Source organism: Myxine glutinosa, chromosome 3, assembly GCF_964187855.1.
Source record: "Myxine glutinosa chromosome 3, kmMyxGlut1.1, whole genome shotgun sequence".
In the NCBI taxonomy this organism is placed as follows: Eukaryota; Metazoa; Chordata; class Myxini; order Myxiniformes; family Myxinidae; genus Myxine; species Myxine glutinosa.
The window spans coordinates 86756718-86770223 of record NC_136263.1 but is presented as its reverse complement, the minus strand read 5'-3'; positions in this window follow the sequence as shown (position 1 = coordinate 86770223).

Below are 13506 nucleotides of genomic sequence, written 5' to 3'. Positions count from 1 at the left end.
AGAACTCCGGGAATCGCGCTGCCGTTTCAGCTTGCAACTCGACGAATCCACCGACGTAGCGAGCTGCAGTCAATTGCTGGTTTTTGCACGCTACTTGGCGGGATTTGCTGTGAAGGAAGAGTTCCTGTTCTGTTCTCCTCTCAAAACAACAACCAAATCGGTGGACATTATGAATATCGTGAACCATTTCATGGAAGAAAACGGCATCGAGTGGACGAAGCTCGGATCGTTGTGTACGGATGGGGCCCCGGCGATGATGGGAAAGTGATCCGGGTTCATTGCGCTGGTGAAAGACAAGTGCCCCGACGTCATCGTGACACACTGTGTGCTCCATCGCCACGCCCTTGCGACCAAGACGCTCCCCAAGGAGCTCGGTGATGTAATGGCTATCATTGTCACAGCAGTGAACTTCATCCGTGCTCGGGCTCTCAACCACCGCCTCTTCCAGGTCTTCTGTGAAGACATCGGTGCTGCATACACTCATCTTCTGTACTACACCAAGGTGCGTTGGCTATCCCGGGGCCAAATTCTGAACTGCGTCCTCCAGCTGCGTCAGGAGATTGAAATTTTCCTGCGTGAGAAAGGCAACGACTTGGCGGACTACTTCGGCGACCCTGTCTTCGTCGCGAGGCTTGCGTACATCAGCGACATTTTCGGGCACCTTAACGCTCTCAACATATCACTTCAAGGGAGCAGTCTCACGATCGTCGAAGCAGTGGAACGGATCAACTCGCTTCGAGAAAAGCTGCAGCTTTGGAGCAACCGCGTGGAGAAGCGGTCATTCGTCAACTTCCCGGAGCTCGCTCAAATCCTCGCGGATGACGACGCTCAGAATGATTTCTGCTCCACGCTTGTCGTCGACATCAAGGGTCATCTGAAGTCTCTGTCTGACAGTTTTAATGGATACTTTCCGAATCTGTCGGTCGATCCGTGGATACAGGATCCTTTCACGATTCTAATTGATGACATCGACGACGACAACGAGCTCAAGGATGATCTGATCGAGCTGAAGGCCTCTGGCCGCCTGAAGATGCAGTTCTCCACCGTCGCCAGTCCCTCGGAGTTTTGGGCAAGCAACTACGAGGCCTTCCCCAATCTAGCGGCGAAAGTGCTCCGAATGACACTGCCTTTCGTCACGACCTACCTCTGCGAAGCCGGGTTCTCCGCGTTGGTCGTCATGAAAACAAAGCTGCGGGCACGCCTTGACGTCGGCCCCGACATGAGGGTGGCCCTCTCCAAGACAGCTCCGAGGATCAAACGCCTCATGGAGGAAAAACAGGAGCATCCATCTCATCGTGTGTGATGGGTGATCGATGCGTGATACAATTCGTGATCTGATCTTGAAGTTTCCGAATAAATATTTGTTCATCTCTTGTTTTTTTTCATTACAATATTACACTATGAACTTGATCTTTTACGAAGCACTGTTATGCGTATTATAGTATAATAATAACTCAGATCGTGTCTCGAAAAGTTGGGGGTTCGTGGACACCTCTGACATCCACAGGGGGTTCGTAGGGGGACATCCACAGGGGGTTCGTGGGGGGACATCCACAGGGGGTTCGTGGGGGGATAAAGTTAGGGAAACACTGCTCTATGTGGTTCTAAAAACCAATTCCCATTGACCATACTGTGGTGCCTCTCAAATTTGGGGTCTCACTTCCCCATTTTTTTCCTACTGTGCCCTCGCACAATTTCGGGGCTGGGTCGTGTGGCTCTTCTAGCAGGTCTACCTACCTGCGCACCTCCACCACTGAAGTCGCCTCCCGATCTTGCCTGCACCTCACGACTACCTAACTGGGGAAGGCCCTCCCTGGCTCTCTCCCCCACTAATGCCCCCTCTGGCATTGGGCTACCGAGTCCTTCTCTCGGAGCCTCGGGCCCCGCTGAACTCTACCTGAACTCTAACCTGGCTCCCAGAGCCTACCTGCGGCCTCACCTGGCCGACAGACTACCAGTGGCAGAGTGCTCATTTAACCATACATACCAATTAAGCCACACGCCCAGCCATTCCACAGTCTCATTCACCCTACAAAAACACTACTTTCCACTACCCGCACCACAGATGTCAATATCCAACAAATTTACCTACTCCCTCTACCTAACTTTAAACTACCCTCCCCGGGTATTCATGAAGGGGTCCATCCTCCCCCCTTTCACTCCTTCGCACCATGCACTCCACACCACTCATTCCACACTCCACACCATTTATTCCATACCACTCTTTTCCACTTGCACACCATGCAAGCCATTCACTCAACACCATTACAATTGTCCACAATACTCCATTCATGCACTTTTACACACACACACACACACACACACACATCATTCTCGAGCATTGCCTCATGTGCTCACCAGCACTACCAAGACTCCCATTCACAATGCCTCATTTGTGCATAAAACACATCCTCCAGCTCATACACACAGCATAATCTAGCTAGCTATCTCCCCTAATACTAGTGCTTTCCCTGTCATCCTTTTACACTAGCACATCCCTCGTCATTATCATCCACCAAATCTGACTACGTCCCCACTACTTGTACAATGTCCCTACTTAAATCTCAGTCTCCTATTGTCATCTTTCTAAATCCTATCAATTATCCTAGCCCGCCCTGGCTAGTTTACACTGCCAAACCCCATAAACCTATAGCTCCTTTACCCAAAATGAATGGGACAACTACCATTCCTATCACTACCGCCATTAGTCCACTACTCTCGAGCCTTGGTGCGGAAATACATTTCTACAGCTCGGCTTCGAAAAACCGAGCAATGTATGCAGATGGTCGGTCTCCTGTTTGTTGGGTCCGTCCGGCATTTTCAATTCTGGGGAGGAGGCATACTCGGACCGAAGTTCCAGGCGCCATCCCTGCGCGGAGCCTTTCGGTCTCCGGCCTGATGGCCCACCCTCCCCCGGTCGGAGCACCACGCCCGCCATGGGGCAAAGGTCCGACCTGGCCTTTCTCCCCCGGAATCGTGCCATTTTCCCCTTGCGCCACGGCACAGCACCGACCATACAGGGCGGGACCCGGCCCGAATCGTGCACGGCGCTCCATGCAGGAGCGCCGCAGCAACGATCCCCGCCGGCCCCCACAGCACACAAAGAACACCATGCCCCGAGAGCTCGCGTCGGCTATACATCTGCCTAAGCGCTGCTCCGGTCAGCGTCGATGCTCGAGTCGCATTCTCCAATCCACACATGACTCTTTCCATACTCACAAAACACGGCGCTCCAGCGCCTCCCATACACTCCATGCACTCTACTACTGCACTTTCTCGTGCATCCTCTTGCCTTGCACACTCAGGTGCACACCACTCAGGCGCACTCACTTCTTCCACACACTCCATTACGCACTCCTCTCGCGCACATTCTTGCGCACTCATCCTACTCGCACACTTCGTTACATCCTCTGTAACTACCATGGGTGTGCACTCCTGCATACACCCACTCAGTGCACACCTACCCACGGGTGTGCAATCCCCTGCTGCACACCCAATCATGCACTCTAGTGTGCACTCTCGCACACCCTCTCCAACACGCTCTGGTGTGCATCCTCGCACACTCTCCACAACCAACTCACACTCTGTGTCGCACTTCGTTCCACACTCCGTTTCACACTCTTCACACATACACTCTGTTGTGCATTCATTCTCATTCTCTGTTTCGTACTTGCGCTCCGGCGCCGTCCGCACACGCGCGCCATTCACTTTCATACACCTCACCACGGACCTTCCACAAGCGCCCGGGTGACGTCGGGATCCCAAGCGCGTGAAAAATCCTTTCGCGCCAAACACTTTCGCGCCAAACCTTTTCGCGCCATATACAGCCCGACTCACCTTTGGGATTCTTCTCTCCTCACGCCGCTGCAAATGTTCATTTGGGTTATGAAGTACAGCATCATGATGCGAACACAGACTTTGCACAATTTCCATCTTTTCCTCCCGCGATTGCTCTTCTAAGTCCGCCGTCTCCTTAACCCCAATTGCAACTATAATTATTTCATTCTCTTTTTCCCCAATGACCGCTGGCACTAATAAAATCTTCCCTTCTACTTCGGCGGTCGTCAGCTTTCCCATACCCCGTGTTGCGATTTCTACCCCTGTCCACCCGGCTGTGCTTTGCTCTGCCTCGCTTTCCCCGCGCTCCTCAAGACGCGCTACCCCGTCGCATACCCGGGTGCCTTTCCCGCTTGACCTGCGGTCAATGTCCTTCCCCATTGTTTTTATTTGGCCACCTATTCTGGTTCCAAACCCCATTAACCCCTCATTTATTTCTCTGGCTTGGCCACCCACGTCCTTCAACTGGCCCCCCAATTGGCTTTCTAATCCCCCCAATTTGCTTTCTAACCCCCCAATTTGACTTCCCAATTGCTCCCCCATTCTATTTTCCAAATTACTTAACCCGTCTCTCAATCCCCCAATTTGGTTTCCCATATCGTTTCTCAATCCCCCAATTTGGTTTCCCAATTGCTTACTATCGGCCCTCATTTCTCCCATCTCCTTACTCAATCCCCCAATTTGGTTTCCAATATCATTTCTCAATCCCCCAATTTGGTTTCCCCTATCATTTCTCAATCCCCCAATTTGGTCTCCCAATTGCTTACTGTCGGCCCTCATTTCTCCCATTCTGTTTTCCATTTTATGCTCCGCCTTGATCATAAAGGCCCTCATTTGTGCCATAAACAATTGGAAGTCCCCTGGCCCTGTGGGCTCGGCACTCGCCGCCATGTGCGAGGCGCCGCCATTTTGCTCGCCTGCAACCTCTACTGCTGCACCCTCTTCAATGTCCTCCTCCATTGCCAATTGCCCCAATTCTTCCCTGGGGTCCTGGGTCGATTCTAACCCTTCCTCTACTCCCTCGTTTTCCCCCACTGGCATCCGATCGCCTTGGCTATCCATGGCACGATTTAAAATTTAGGTGTTAATAAAAATTTCGGCCGCTCGTAATTTTGACCACATTTGTCCAAAAGATAAAAAATTTGGTTTGGGTTCCAAATCCCACTCCTGACACCAATTGTTGCGGATCTCCGACGTCGGCTCTCCCCTTATCAAGGGGGGGGGGGTTAATCCCCTTGTCTTTTATCTGGCCGACGTGATCCTGGGGGTTATAACGTCCTTCCCGGGCAGCGTTAGGTAGGGTTTTTAGGACTAGGGATTCGCTATTACCTAAGTACTAACGCTGACCGGAAACGAGGGAATAACTCCCGCCCGAATCACGGATATGATGGAATATGCCGAGCGGACAGCGATCCGCGATCCGAGCTGTTAACAAAGACTAGACCCGATAATAGCGGTTCCGAATCGTGCCACGCTTACCCAATTGAGAAAAGACTGATACGATCGGATGAGGAAGAAGCCCAGGAAGAACAAGGTAATTTATTCACAATGTACAAGGAAGAGGAAAAGAAAGAAATGTACAAGGAAGAGGAAGGAAAAGGACACAGGCAGTCTTAACAACAGTCTTTACTTATTCCCTGGACTCGGGCCCGCTCGCTCTCAGACTCGGTCTCAGACTTCAGACTCACGCGGGAATGCAGATGGTCGGGTTGAGGGTCCGGCGATGGCGTTCCCAGCTCGTGCGGTCCCCGACTTGTACCAGCAGATGATGGTGGAAACCCGGCAGGCAGCTCTTCGCGTAGCATAGGCGCGAGCGGACAATTATCGTGACGGGGAAAGGGTAAGCTGGGCTAGCGCGACTTCGTAGCTCTTGGCCGCATATGTGATATGTGTACCGGCGCCTTTACCCACGCTCCCGGTATTACTCGCTCCAAGCACCCCTTCCCCAATGTCCTGCACGCTGCAGTTCTCGGCAATGCATGCCGCGCGCTAGCCCTGTGTAAGGTGGTTGCCACAGAGCGTCTCGCCCTCTCGTACACAGCGCACGTTCCAGGTCAAGTGCCTCTCTCTCCCCGCTCAGACCTGAAGGTCAACCTCCTATCACGAGTGCAGTTGCATCAGTCCTCTCGTAAAGCGCAATTCCTTCAAGTCCTCTGTAATGAGCGCTGCTGCATAAGTCCTTTCCGCACAGTCCTGTTTAATCAATGCTGTTCAGTCCTTATGAGGGCTTTGTGTCCGCGCTTTTATAAGCCAAGCCAGTGAACGCTCTCGAAGCCCCAACCACGCCCGGTCAGGCGATTTCACCTCCGCCCTGGTTGGCTGGTGTTGGCTTACTGGCTCCACCTTGATGGCTGTTTGATGTGGCCGCACCTGCATCCTTGCGCTCCGCCCCCTTTTCGGGCCTCACCTCGCGGCTTTTGGGCTGGTTCGAGCGGAAGCCCAAGGGCAGCGAAGGCTGCTGGCCAAGGAGCGTAACAAATTGGGAGGGCCGATGGGGCACAGACTGGAGAGCGCTTAATGGCGTCGCTTGGAGGGAGGCTGCCAAAATGAACGAAAGGGGCCTACTCTTATTTGTTTTACGCAACGCAGATGCAACTACTGGACATGGCCTTATCTAAACACATACTAAGAAACTACCGTCCTAAGGTGACCTACGTGTTGCATGTGGCCTATCTATGCGGTTCAACCTTTAACCTTTAATGATGTTTTATTTACAAGTGTGGGTTCTCAAAACCGCAACAATATTATATCATGTTAGATCAGGTCATTGAAAGGTTTAGACCGTGCATGATATTGTATCATGTTAGATCAGGTCATAGAAAGGTTCAGACCATGCATGATATTGTATCATGTTCGATCAGGTAATTGAAAGGATCAGACCATGCATGATATTGCATCATGTTACATCAGGTCATTGAAAGGATCATAACGTGCATGACATTATAACATGTTAGATGAGAAAACCCTCTTGGGGAGGGAAGGGGTGCAAATGAATGCGCTACAACCTTCATTGTGTGACCCTCAGTCATCCTGTCAAGTTTGGTTGAGATTGGATAAGTAACGATCGAATGTATCGCGGTCAAAAAATCATCACACAGACAGACAGACACCAATTTGCATATTTTAGTATGATGGTGAAAAAAACCTTATTATTAGGTCAAAACATTTCGATTCTCAAATAAATGAACTTATAAAATGGGTCGTGATGTCGGTCCATCCATCCATCAGTTAACTTTTTGCAATTTTTGCTGCTCCTCCCTTATCATCCGGCTGATTGTTCTGAAACTTGACACATGATTACCAGATAATATCCCGCACAATTATCGGGCTTCGATTTTTCGATTTTGGATCATGGGAGCTCCCATGTGGGGTACCCCCCAAACTTTGGATCCATGCTCGTCCTTTACTTACCAACCGATTGCTGTGAAACATGATACAGCCCTTCTACTCGATGGTCACTCGCTTTCAGAATTTTCGATTTCGGATCGGCGGGGGAGGGGGCAGGTGAGGGGATTGGGGGAGGGGGGAATCAATAGACATCTGAACTACAACTTCAAGAGATGACTGTCAGCCAACTTGGGGCTATTTATTTATTTTGTCACCCCAACTGATAATTTCCAAGGATCGAAATTAAAGAATATTCTATTAAAGATATATTGATTTGAAGAAGTTAAAACATATAAAGGTAGACTTTGTTTTGTTTTTGCTGAACACACTCCAACTTCATTTTCAGTCTACAAGCACGATATAATCCATATTTTTTTCATGGTCCTCATAGTGTATGTACAGTCACGTGAAAAAGTAAGTACACCCCATGTAAAGTTTTGACTTTTTCAACATATTTCAACATACAGCTATTTGATCTTCATTTCAACAATATTGACAGATAAAGGTGATATAATATAACAAATATCTTGAAACATTTACATTTTGTAGCCCATTGGATAATTTAAATAAACATAAATGCAAATTTCGCATGTGGAAAAAGTAAGTACACCCCTACATTTATCACTACTTCAAATACGTAAAATTAGAATCAGGTGCACAGCTCAGGTGCAAATGATTAGAACATTGTTGGAGAGGATCTTGGAGGAACCTGTCTTATTTAAACCGCAGACATTTCGTTTGATTTGCTCTTTGTTGTTGAAGTGTGCGGCGTCACCATGCCTAGATCAAAAGAACTCTCTGAGGCCTTCAGAAAGAAGATTATAGATGCGTACGAGTCAGTGGGGGGATTTAAAAAGATCTCCAAACAATTTGAAATCAATCAATCGACTATCCGGAAGATAATCTACAAGTGGAGAAGATTCCAAACAACTGCCAACTTGTTCAGGCCAGGCCGCCCCAGCAAGTTCAGCCCAAGAGCAGACCGCAAGATGCTGAAAGAAGTCTCTTAGACCCCATAATGTCATCACAGGACCTACAGGTAGCTCTTGCCACTGTTGATGTCAAAGTGCAGGAGTCTACCATTAGAAAGTGGCTGCACAATTTGATCTACATGGGAGGTGTGCCAGGAGGAAACCTTTGCTGCCCAGATAGAAAATAAGGGCAAGACTAAAGTTTGCCAATGAACACCTAGGCAAAAACCAGCACTTCTGGAACAATGTGCTCTGGACAGATGAGTCAAAGGCCGGGCTATTTGGCCACAGTACCAGAAGACATGTTTGGTGAAAACCAAACACAGCATTTGACCACAAGAACCTGATACCAACTGTAAAGCATGGTGGTGGAAATATTATGGTTTGGGGCAGCTTTGCTGCATCAGGCCTGGGCAGCTCACCATCATAGAATCAACTATGAATTCTTCATTGTACCAGAGGGTGCTTGAGGATAATGTGAGGCCATCTGTCGGGGGGTTGAAGCTCAACCGAAGGTGGACCTTGCAACATGACAATGATCCTAAACATACCAGTAAATCCACCAAGGAATGGCTGAAAAGAAAGAAATGGAGGGTTCTGGAATGGCCAAGTCAAAGCCCGGATCTAAATCCCATCAAGATGTTGTGGGGGGATTTGAAACGAGCTGGGCATGCAATAATCCCCTCAAACATCGCACAGCTGAAAGAATTCTGCATGGAGGAGTGGTCAAAAATTTCTCCCAGTCGATGTCAGAGACTGGTAGACAGTTATAAGAAACGCCTACTTGAGGTTGTTTCTGCCAAAGGAGGCAATACCACCTATTAGAGCCAAGGGTGTACTTACTTTTTCCACATACGAAATTTGCATTTATGTTTATTTTATTTATACAATGGACTACAAAATGTAAATGTTTCATGATATATGTTATATTATATCACCTTTATCTTTCAATATTGTTGAAATGAAGATCAAATAGCTGTATGTTGAAATATGTTGAAAAAGTCAAAACTTTACATGGGGTTTACTTACTTTTTCACGTGACCGTATATACATTGCCCTCCATAAGTATTGGAACAGTGAAGCCAAATTTGTTAGTCTTGTTTATATACTCAATAAATTTGGATTGGAGATGAAAAGATGAACATGAGGCAAGAGTGCAGAAGGTCAGCTTTTATTTCTTGGTATTTTTATACATATATGTTTTACCATTGTAGAACAAACAACAACAACAACAACAACAACATGCATTTTAAAGGCCATTTTCCCTACTAGAGCGGGGGTTAGCCTTGCGGTCCCCATGACAATCTCCATTTTGCCCTATTTTCTGCATCTCTCCTTGTTAACCCCCTTGCCCGCATTTCGTCTTCCACCATCTTTAGCCAAGTCTTTCTCGGTCTTCCCCGTCCTCTACTTCCTTCTACATTCATTTCCATCACTCTTCTCAACCAGTCACTTTCATCCTTCCTCAACACATGACCAAACCATCTCAACCTGTTTCTCTTCACAGCATCAATCACAGGCTCTATTCCCATCATCTTTCGCAATTCATCATTTGTCTTCCTCTCTCTCAACGATACTCTGCACATTGTAGAACAATAGCACTTTTTATGTTCAATCCCTCCCAGTTTAGGTAAGCATAAGTATTGGAATAAATTAACTTAAAGTAAATTAAAGTAGTGTAATAGTTAGTATTTGGTTGCACATCCCTAGCATGCAATAACTATGTCGAGCCTGTGACCAATCAACATCACCAAACTTTTGGTACCTTCATTTGAGATGCTTTACCAAGTCTTAGCTGCAGCCATTTTCAGTTGTTGTTTGTTTTGGAGGGTTTCTGACTTTATTCTCCTCTTCAGAAAGTGAAATGCATGCTCCATTGGTTTAAATTCAAGAGATTGACTTGGCCATTCGAAAACCTTCCACTTCTTCCCCCTGATGAACTCCTTGGTTGGGTTCGCTGTGCGTTTAGACATAACATGTCATAGACACGTTGGTTTTAGTAATTTTGCTGTATGGAGTTGAAGGCTGTCTGTTGGCCATCTTTGGTCAGATTACAAAACCAAATATTCTGCATATTGTTATGTCGGGGGGGGGGGGGGTGGGGGTGGGGGGGGGGTAGAGGATTATCTAGAGCCAGGTAGATCTGCATAGGTAGGTACTCGACTGTCGTGATAGGGAATCTTCCTGTAATAAGTTCTATGTATAGCCGGATGTCGGAATAAGTTGTATCTGTGTCCCCGCCACGAGGGGCGGGGCATACTAATTAGTACAGGGATTATGGGTAAAATTCCCTCGTTTGTCGTTCCCTCTGTGAGCAACCCAGTGTCCCTTATGGCAATACATCCTATAGACACGTAGATAGGTCCATTAATGCACACATTAATTAATTCCCCTCCACCACAAAAACGACTTACAGGAAGAACAGGCAGGAAGCCAGATCGGGGCACCGCCGATAGGGCCGCACCCAGCCACATCAGCAGCTGGCATAGTAACAAGCATCGTGCAAGGCAAGCAATAGCATGCCCAGGGAGCATGTGATTGGAAGGTGGAAGGGAGCGGCGCACTGATTGGCCACCGCCGTTGATGCCTCGGCCAATCAGTGCGGAGGGCGCGAACACTCGGCCAGTCAGGGCGGAAGGTGCGAAAACACTAATTAAAAGCAGGTCGTTTATTAGAGAAAATGGCCGGTGACGTGAGAAGGCGGGAAAGACCACAAAGGAGGGAGGGCGGATTGGTAACGCGCCAGAATTGACGTCAGACCACGGGGGACAAAACGTCTGGTTCACAGGCATTCTTACCTTCCCTGGTCGGCATCCCTGGTCGGCCTCCCTGGTTGGCTTCCCTGGTTTGGTTCGTTCTTCCTCCCTGCGTTCTTCCCTGGTTGTTCGATCGTCGGCATCCCTGGGTTCTTCGCAGTCTATTGGCTGTCTCTGATTCTCTGCTTCTCGCTTCTCTTCCCTTGGCCTCTCGCTCCTGATTGTCCCTTCATGCTGGGCCTTCTCTTGCTTCGGAACTGGTGGAGGAATAAGCAGGAACGCCATCGATTCTCGGCCTTGCGTTGGTGTGCGAACGGCGAGCGGGGCCTGCGTTGGAACGCTGATGAGCGGGCGCACCGAGGGCCGCTCCGCGCCAAGGACCGGGCATTTTCATGCCAACCAGAGCCGTTCCCAGACTGCACGCTTAGGTCCCGAACACTGGAGCCTGGACGATTCCTTGATGACTGCGGACTACAGACACAGATAAGATGCACCACATCTCACACGCGAGCACAACGAAACGTTTATTTTATTCATTCCCCCATCGTCTTGTATTTGAAATCTGTGTGGGGACGTTCCAATTTAGAATTAGTTCTTCCATCGCATTCATTGTTATCAGGTTCCATAATAAATCTTTTTTTTTGTACATTTTACCCCCGTGTCTGTTTTGAGTTCATTCCCTACAGGATCGAGGGCTGCCGTCGGGGCGTCAGGTAAGAGCTTGCCGCTTCTTCCTCTTCCTCCTTCCCCCCGTGCTTTTATAGTCGAATCTGTCATTGATCGTCGCCTCCATTAAGTCGTTTGGGCCATCCGCGAGCCCACGGTATTAACCAAGGGATTCGCGCGACAATATGTATACTCTCATGTCTTGTCTTTGCGCCAAGTTTGAACAACATTTGTCCATGAATGTCAAATAAATGGTTGGGGACACATTTAAGTAACAAAATAGTCGCCAGTCGGCCGTCTTAGATTTGATCTGGAAAATACACTTGCATGCACGTATAAGCCATCATTCTTTATCTGTCTGCCAAGTTTGCACAACATCGGTAAATGCATGTCCGAGAAATGGTTGAGGACGTGTTCAACATCGGGTTTTTTACAACTAAAATGGCCGCCAGTCGACCATATTTGATCGCATCAACAGATAAACTGATATGCACATGTATATCATCATGTATTGTCTTTGTGCCAGATATTAACAAAATCAGTCAAAGATCAAAGTCAATGTATCTCCGAGATGTGTTTGCGGTCGGACGAACAAACGAGACCCAATTCATAAGCACCTGTTTCGGACTAAGTGCAACGGGGACTAATAAAGATGAGTGAGCCAGTTCCAGAGGCAGACATGCAAGCTCAAGCCATAACACTACCTCCACCTTGTTTCACAGATGAGGTAGTATATGCTTTGGATCATATACAGTTCCTTCCTTTCTCCACAATTTCGCCTTTCCATCACTTTGGTAAAGGTTTATCTTTGTATCATCTGTCCATTAAGCTTTGTTCCAGATCTCTACTGGCTCACTTCTGTACTTATTGGCAAATTGTAATCTGGCATTTCTATTTTTGTTGCTGATGAGAGGTTTGCATTTTGTGGTGCAGCCTTTGTAATTCTGCTGTTGAAGTCTTCTGCGAATGGTAGATTGTGATACTTTCACCGTGCACTCTGGAGGTTGTTGTGATGTCACTGACAGTTGTTTTTGGGTTTTTTCTTCCGAACTCTGATGATTTTTCTATCATCAAATGCAGTTGTTTTCCTTGGCTGACCTGGCTGTTGTCTATTGCTAAGTACACGAGTGTTTTATTTCTTTTTGCAGAATATTTCAAATTGTAGAATTTGCTCTGCCCAATTTTTGTGCTATGGTTCTAATTGAATTATTATGTTCTTTCTGTTTCCAAATTGCTTGCTTTTCTTTCATAGACAGTTCTCTGGTCTTCATGTTGGTTTATGTCTACTGACTCCTAAGGCAGACTCCCAAGATAAAATCAAAGGCACCAACCAAGACGAGACATTTCTCAGCTCTTTTATGTATGAACAATCAATGCAACAAAAAACACCTATCAGTCATTTGTTCCATTACTTATACTTATATAAAATGGGAGGACTGACCATAAAAACTGCCATTGTTTTACAATGGTAAAACATATTTGCATAGAAATACCAAGATATAAAAGCTGACCTTCTGCACTCTTGCCTCATATTCATCTTTTGATCTCAATCCAAATTCTTGAGAATATAGCAATACTAACAAATTTGACTACACTGTTCCAATACTTATGGAGGGCACTGTACATATGAAATTAATATATACTGTATCTTCTTCGCTTCAAAGGCCCTAATTAGTATTCCCATCTTGTTGGGTCAGCTGGTGGAATTTTTTTCCGCATGTAAATGTATATACATATAATTAAAACGGAAAACCAAATACTGCATTAGAGTCATCAGAAGGAACCAGAAGTAAAGAGCAAAGATGAGGTCATCAGGAGGAACCTGGATAGTGTTAATTGTTTGTAAATCTATAGTTTCATTAATTTTGTGATGTGACAGCATGGAATAC